This window comes from Lampetra planeri, chromosome 25 (genome assembly GCF_965212315.1).
Source record: "Lampetra planeri chromosome 25, kcLamPlan1.2.h2, whole genome shotgun sequence".
In the NCBI taxonomy this organism is placed as follows: Eukaryota; Metazoa; Chordata; class Hyperoartia; order Petromyzontiformes; family Petromyzontidae; genus Lampetra; species Lampetra planeri.
In genome coordinates, this window is record NC_136131.1 from 5,157,262 (window position 1) to 5,166,256 (window position 8,995).

Consider the following 8,995-nt stretch of genomic DNA (forward strand, 5'->3'; position numbering starts at 1 on the left):
AAAAAAAATCGAGGCATGAGCCGGATTCAAGAGCTAATTCGGCGCAGCTGATGACTGTTTGAGTTTGTGGTGAAGCTGAACGACTCTAAATGAAGACCCCGCTGCGCTGTGTGACTTACGCTTGGCTGGGAGGGGCGCGCGGGGTGGGGGATGCGTGTGAGACTCGCTCGGAAGGGGAGGAGGACACGTGGCCTGCTAACCGGTCGCCAGCCGGCAATGAATGGCAGCAGCTCAAATGCGCGACGCCTTTCGCTGCAAGAAGGGGGGGTGGTGGTGGAGGTGGCGAGCTGGTGGTAGGGGAAGAAAGCCATCGCGTTCGCACCACAATCCCGCGACAATATATGCTGTTTTGGTCCTTCGCCGCGAATGGGTTTGGTTTTTTCTCTCTCTCTCTCAAAAGTTTGTGCTGCCGATGATGTCCTGCACGCGATGGGGAAGATACTCTGCGGGAAGACACACCCGGGGCACGAGCAAAGCGTAGGCCGTCGTGGTGGTTACCTGAAGGTGACAAGGGCTGTCCGTATGTTGTGTATGTGTGTGGCTTTTTTGGTATCCCTGTCATTGCTGGGGTGCGGCAATTGGACCAGAAACGGGGAAATTTGACCACCGCCCGTATCTGAGTGGTCCAGCATTAAGCGGGTACTCGGTAACAGAACTTGCACCAGCGTGCTAAGAGGAGGTTTTGGTTTGTTAATTCACTGGTCATCCAGCCAGCAGCCTGGGATGAAACTGAATTGTTAACCGAAGTGAGTTGATTGTCTCAAACCAGTCACTGATGACTGCACCACAACCACAACAACAACATCACAATGAATTTGGTTCTACACTTGCTTGGGCTAAATTTCGTCTGTAAAAAAAAGAATCATGCGAAGTTTGACTGGCAACTAACGAACATTACTCTCGCAGGCAGAGTGGGAAGTGCTGCCCATCCTCCGCTGTACGAACTGTCGATCACGTGTTGGAGGGACTTCTGAGGTTGTTCTGTGATATCCGCTTCCGCGGGCCGTTGCCTAACAGCGAAGGGTTGGATACGTCGTCTCAACACCAGGTGCTGATAGCACAGTCGCGATGAAGTTGGGCAGGAAATGTAAAAAACAACAAGTAAACCCGTAAAAACTAAGTTTTTCACTATAAATCCTTTATATGCGTGGCATCGGGGCGGCTGGAGTGCTCTCGTCCTCTGGCAGCATTAAACAATTGGTAATGAAATATTGAAACAAATTTCCCTAAACAGTGTAAAATTTTGGAAAAAAAAGTTTCACGAAAATAAATTGTCACACACAACGAGTCTGTGTGCAAAATGTCAGCTCGATTGGATCACGGGAAGTGGGTTAAAACACGACCTAAAGATTTGCACGGTCCTAAGCAAGCAAGTGAACTTAATATAAAGGATTTAAAAATAGCTAATTTCACGGTCGCATGTATTTAATGGATCCTCCGGTTTTCCCCGCCACATTCAGAAACACGCGTTTAGAGTATTTGGCTGCTATACATTTCCACGTGATAAGCCACTTCGTCGAGCTATCATTTGTGGCCAGGTCGCTTCTGAAAACGAGCTATATAGCTCAGTGGGACTTACCCGGTGAAATTAATGGGGTAAACACATCCCATCGGCCATCCAGGATCCACACAACAATTCACTGTGTCATGGAAAATCAACATTGGTTTTCTCACAGAGAATATGAGGCCTCAATTCACAATCGCTATTGGTAGACAAAGCCAAATAATAACGTTGTCACGTGATGAACACAACGCGCCCAATGTATGACTGCTGCAGCACTTGGAGAGCGATCCGCACACATTTAGTCTTTGTTCATTGGCTGTGTCGGGTGGAGGAGGGCGCACAACACAGCTTTTACTCATTCACGCGATTGGATCCAAATATCAACCATGAATCATAATCATGGCCGCATAAGCCTGCGTGTAAAAAATAAAAAAGGATGTTGGGGCAAGTTCTGTTAGCGAGCACCTATGAAGGCCGGAACGGCACACGAGGGGGTGGTTGGCCAGCGCCACGCCAGACCGCCTTTGTCTCCCGAGTGGCGATGTTTCCACACCGCACCGGGTACTCATTTGAGGCTGAGTGGACCTAGGGGAGGCCCAGAATCGGTTCAGATAATCCTCACTGGTGTTTGCCGTGAGCGGGAATCGAACTCGGCTAACACTACCGCTCCGCCATGGGGAAACACACGCACACGCATACACGTCAGCCACTTTTCATTCCACCGGATTTAAGACTAAACTACAGACGCTGTGATTAGTAACAACGTTAACCAATTTGTTCGATGCTCCACTGAGGAATTTGTTCTGCATTGTGTCCACGTCGTTAGGAATTCCCACCCGTTTCTTTGTTAGGTAAATAGGCGCTTTATTGGCTTAAACGACCCAATTATCTGTACATGGAGCATAAACCACCGTCACGCGAACCCCCGTCATCCTCGCAGTGGCTTGTGGTTCGCCGTCGAACAAAGGCGATCACCGCATCGCGCGCATTCGGATGCGCTTTGGCCGCCGTCTGGAACGCTCTGCATTCCGATATTCGGAAGCCGTTGGAGCCTACATGCACTTTTAAATCATCTGGATTGAAAACTCGTTTCTTTAGGATGGCTTTTTGTGCTTAGTTTGTACGGCGCGAAAGAAGTTCAGCATGCGTACGTACATCACAGTGGCCACTGCAACAGCACAGTTCAATATGTTAACCCTGGCCTCCGCTACGTGATGTGCCTTCAAAGCCAAACCTTTGTCATCCTCGAGCGATGCAAACCATTTGAGTGGCACAGCTGTCGAAGCGTGCAGGACCCCTCTTGATGTCATTGTCCGCCCATGTGTTTGTATTGTGTTTTGCAGGCATCCGATGAAAACAACTCTTCATGCTAGTATTCATAATTTACGAACCTTTGGCAATCCATCGATGGATAAAGGTTCTCCCACAACTGCGGTGGGTGGGTGGAGGGGGGGGGTTATTTGACCATACTTCACCATGCTCGTCCACGTGGGGTTGGTAAAGAAGGGGGCGGCGGGGTGCGGGGCGAGAGGGTGCCCATTGCCGGTTCTGCTCTCATCCGCCACTGATGCCAGCCGAGACTAGGAATCGAACTTAGGTCACTTACATTCATTCATAGCTGGCCACTGTGTGACCACTCTTGACCCCTCCCATCTGATTAATAAATTAATGCGTGCACGAAAACTTTGCATCTTCATATTTAAGCAGGTGAGATGTATTATCTCTCGTACAAAGGAATAACAGATAGCACGTGTTCGTAGTTACGTGGGATGGTTAGTTTAATGGTTTTCTCAGAATGATCTCCCCTTGGTCTCGGCTTCTATTTACCGAACTCAAAAGCCTCCCCGCGCTTTTAATGAGCATCAGGCAGACGTTCATCTCCACTGGAGGTCCCGAGCCTGGAGCGGAAATTCCACGTTTATATGGCGAGGAGGTACGGAGCTTCGGTTTCTCAGTGGCTCGTGCGCCGGACTACGAACCCATCGGTACCCAGTTGGACTCTGGGCCGTGTTGAGATAACACAATTAGTGTGCATCTTTATTGAGTTCTTTGGTATCACCATCCACCTTCTGTAATCGGCCGATGGTGTACGTAGTCTGCTCTATTTTCTTTAACTCGATACCCCAAGCTACCAGTTGGCTACGTACGCTGCGAAAGACGTTAAACGTACATGCAGACAGCAATAAAAGTCATTGAGTGTGTGGGATTGTGGAGGTCATTTGACTCCACTTGACTCTACTGGTCATCGTGGGGGCTAGCGAAGGCAGGGTGCACTGACGTTGGGACATAATACAGTACAACACTGGAGTTGCAGTCGGTGACATTAATAATTAACGAGCTGTAGTGGCATTTTAAAACGCGTTGGTTCTCTCAATGCAAAAACAAAACACCCCAAGTGATCCCATGGAAACACTCTCCACAGGAGGAGCTGCTCGTATTAAAATCGTCTGAGCCAAAGTAACCACCAACGTTTCGTTAAAGAAATATTCAACACAGTATTAACCTTTCGATTTAAAGCTTTCGTGACTGCAGGGATTCATATTATTGGTTCTTTCGGTAAAGTCACGTAGAAGGGAAAAAATAAAAAAATATAAATATAAAACAATAAAAATTCTCACGACGTTTTGACTGCAACACAAGCAATCATCATCAGGTATATTATTTTATTATTTCCCTTCTACGTGACTTTACCGAAATAACCAAGAATACAGCATTAATCGTTCGACGTTGACTTCCAACCGCAAAGAAGGCGTGCAATCAAACCGTAATTTAAAAAAAAAATAGTCAAAGGCTCAACCCTGCAATTGCTTGCTCACGCCACTGATAGAAGGATAGAAGTAGGGCCTCCACTAGAGGGGGTCTGGAGAGCCCCCTCTAGAGAGAGAGAGAGTCCCTCTCGAGTCTGGAGTATGAGATTGAGACTCGAGAGGTACTCTCTCTAGAGTACCTAGAGCAGTGGTTCTTCTTCACCTGGGGTGGACGTACCCCTGGGGGTGTGACATGCCCTTTCTGGGGGTAATTTTTTTAAAAATAAATAATTATCGAAAACACAAATTAAGTACGGGCACGTAAGTACAACTACTTTGTTCCATGAAACCTATGTATTTATTGACATTCTAAAAAAAACATCACATTTCAGAACCAACGGGGGGTGCAAGGCTGCAGTAAAGGTGAAGAACCACTCGTCTAGAGAGTCCCTCGAGAGAGAGCGGCGTTCTTCATTGCAAGGGCCCTTGGTGGCCCCTGGTGGCCCCTGGTGGCCCCTGGTGGCCTTTAGTGCGGCCCCTGACGCACGGGCCCCCGACACGAGACACAGACAACGCGTGATAACACCCCACCCCCCCCACACATCATTATAGCGCCGCTGTCAAACCCCAACAACGGTTTAAAATGGTGTGGCGGCCCACACGCTGGCGATGTCTTATCCGTGAAAGTGCCCCCCCCCCCCCAAATGAGTGAAGAACTCTGCTCTGTCTAGAGAGTGTTTCAATCTACGTTTCTATGCTGGCCGCATGCGAATTCCTCGTCGATGAACTGTGCATGGGGGGGGGGGGGGTGGTTAAGGAACTGGCACCGTCGTTTCAAGGTCCGCGCCGGGAGATCGGATGTGGTGAAACACAATTATAAGAGATTTGAAGTTTTTGTGACTGCAAGGATCCATACTCTGTGCTTCTTTTGGTAAAGTCACGTGGATGAAAAATAAAAATAATAAAATGAAAATAACTAAATTAGTTGTTTTCATTTTATCATTTACTTATTTTCATCTCATTATTATTTTTCATCTACATGACTTTACCGAAAGAACCAAATAGTACAATTATTAGACTCCGTTTTAGCCTTTCTAGCAATAAAACCGGTGGTGTGAAGATGCTCAAACACTAAATGGATACCTTTTGCAAGGAATCACGTCTGCATTAAACACGTCAACAAACACGCCCTGACAGTGATGTGTGCATTGTCTTGATTGGCCTACACCAGAGGCATCATCCTTCGTTGTGGACTTGTCTCACACCCTACAAAGACAGTGCAAGTACCAGGGCATTTCTAGCTCGGGTCTAGCTGCCGCAAGAAAGTGTGTTGAATGCAGACGTAATGCCTTGCAAATTGTATCTATTTGGTGTCTGAACATCTTAACGTCACCTGTTTTATTGCCAGATAGGGTAAAAACGTATTCAGATTTTTTTTTTACACTCATCATTTTTTTATGACACCGGCAAAAAGGCCCCACAGATGGAATCTAAGCGCTTGCAAGTCTCTTCGCGGTTGCAAGACCATTGCACGGCTGCCGTCAGCTCAAGCAGCAGCAGCAGCAGCGTCCTTGTTAATGAAATCAATAAGAGAGGAAACACATTGTTAAACAAACAGTGGTGATGGCAGAGATTCCTGTCCCAGTGCAGTTGGACAATTCCCTTGCCCGGCCGTGTCCTATTAGTGGCACCTGGCTTAACATTCGACATCAGCTGTTTTCGTTGGGCGCTGAGGCAACACGAAAATGTGTTTTATTTTGATAGTAGGTTTTTACCCTTTTAACTGGTACAAAACTGACACCTTTATTAGGTGTCAGTTTTGTACCAGTTAAAAGGGTAAAAACCTACTATCATATTTTGCCACTGGTAAAAGAGATCTCATAGTGTGTTTTATTTTATTATTATTTTTAATTCTTGCCGTCACGCATTCGCTATTGTTTGCTGTGAGAGTGTTCAGCCCATTAAGAGTGAGGAGGTGATTGGCAGTGGGAATTCGAATCCGTCCGTCCGGAGTGAGCAGAAGTGAAGGAATGGATTTTTTTTTAAAAAAGAGAACAGGACAAGATTGTCGTCGTGAATGTTTTCACTTTCTTATTGTACTTTAATTTATATAGCGCCTTGAGCAAGGCGCTGAACAGTGCGTTATCAATGGTAAATAATAATAATCGATACTATTATTATTATTTACCAGGTAAAGCCCATTAGGCCGAAACAGCTCTTTTTCAGAAGCGACCTGGCCACAAATGATAGCTCAACGAAGTGGCCGATTATGTGGAAACGTATAGCAGCCAAATACTCCAAACGCGTGATGTTGATTCTAAATGTGGAGGGGGAAACCGGAGGACCCGGAGAAAAAAAATCCCCGCTCCCACGGACAGAGAGACACGCAAACTCCGAATATACAGCAGGCGTCAGGGTCAGGATCGAACCAACGACCTTCTGTCTACCAGGCGAGGTAGTGAACATCTCGCCACCGTGACACTGTGATGAGATGAGTTCATGAGAAGAATATCGGCACATGAACATGATGACGCGTGAAATGACCAATTTTGAAAGTGACAATGGGTGGTTAATGATGAGTGAGTTATGATGAATGGGTCGGGAAGTTGGGGAGAGGGACGGATTATAAGACGCTCTGGAAAGTAAGACGCACCCCAAACGTGTGCCCGGTGTCAAGTGAAGTTATATAATGCTGGTCGCACACGCACACATCTACCGGATTATAAGACGCACCCCCAACTTTTCCTTTAAAACACAATCGAACAAAAGCGTGGTGCATCATTGCCAAACCTAGCGATGATGTAAGCGGTAGCGTTTTGAACCACTCTTACCGCAGACTGGAACGAAATAACTTTAATCTTAAAATTGCATGAAGGCGGTACGATTGTTATTCGGTAAGAAACATCGATAGGCAGTAATGAAAAAAAAATATCAGCACGTGTAGGGCTGTCCAAACCATAATACGCTCTGGTAAATATACTGCTGGATGAAGCAAGCCCTCCCCAAGCCACCACTACCTCTCACGACTCTGCCTATGTATTTGGCATGGTTGGCTACGTGCGGTGCGAAAAAAAGTTGAACGTACATATCTTAAAATGAAAAGAGGAATTTCATGCAGATCGCTATCGCATTAAAAACAAATCTGTAAGGCTCAGGAATCAAACTCTTAGACGAAGAGGGGGCCGGGGTGGTGGGGGGGGGTGGCAAATATGCAGCCTATTATTTACATTCCGCCATCTACACTTGGGCTGGGGTGCGGGTGCAGATCACTGAACCCGGGGCAACTAAGTTTGACTCCGGGTCACGGCTCACGTCAAGAGGCGAGTGATATCCGAACTGGTCGTGGGCTCGAGCCCAGGTAGCATCCCTCTACGACCAGCGTGGTGACGCCAAAGGGTCGACGCGCCGCATAGAGATCTTCGCCGCATTTTTAAGGCAGCGCATTTGAGACGGAATCGTGAAATGCATTATTCAATCTTGATTTGAAGCTTTCGTGACTGCAGGAATCCATACTCTTGCTGAACTTCAGCATTTTCTTGCTGTGGTTGTCCCACCTGATGAGGATTGCTTGTGTTGCGATCGAAACGTCGTGATTTGTTTTTATTGTATTTATACCCACATGACTTTACCGAAAGAACCAAAGAGTAATTGCATTATTGTGTCAGTGTCTAGAAGTTGGTCGTCGCCTTTGTAAGGATTTTATTTCATCCGTCGCCGTACGCCTGTCTATGCCACGGAGGGCACTCAATTTTGACAACTTCCTGAACTGTGTTCATTTAGCTCGGTGCAATTGATTCAGAATTCGTGTATTGTGAGTGACGTCGTCGTGTGGGTTATCAAGTCAATTGTTTAAACTGTTAATCCTTCCACCACCGTCACGTGGTCACGAGTGCCAACGTGCGAATTGAATCGGGGGTTTTCTGTGTGTGTGTGTGTCTGTTACAAAACGGATTGTTGAAAAATTAACCCGTAAAAACAAAGTTTTTCACTATAAATCCTTTATATGCGTGGCATCGGTTTTATTTTATTATTCATTTCTGTTTTTCTTGAGTAAGAGTTAAATTTTTATCACATTGGTATTTTAAATTAAATATGAATTTTTTTTTTCTTCACATTGGTATTTGAAATTAAATATGAAATTTTTTTTTTCCTAAAAAGTGGAAAATTTTGGAAAAAAATTTTCACGAAAATAAATTGTCACGCACAACGAGTCTGTGTGCAAAATGTCAGCTCGATTGGATCACGGGAAGTGGGTTAAAAAACGACCGAAAGATTTGCACGGTCGTAAGCGCGCAAGCAAGCAAGCAAGTGAACTTAATATAAAGGATTTAAAAAGCAAGCGACATTTTTGGCGGCTGTTTTTCGATGTTTCGCGCAGAGAGTGACACCCGCAATCATCAGGTGTGAACGGCAGCTCAGCGCAGCTCTCCTCGAGCGCGAATTCCTGATTCTCTGCGTAAGTTGTCTGACGGCCGGTTCAACAGTCTTTTTTCAATTATCTTGTTGGCCTCGTTTGCAATGAAGACCCATCATGTTTTCCACATTAAGACCATTCCCTCCCCCCCGTGCTCCCCCCCCCACCCCTGCCACCCCCACAAGCCACATGAACGATGTATTCTCCAGCGAGAAGGCAACTTGTTATTTTTCATGCCGTGAGAAACGAGGCAGGGTGGTTGTGAAACAATCGGGGGTGGGGAATTAACGCCGGCCGCCCTATTGATTGCAGCGGAATGCGCTCCGCACT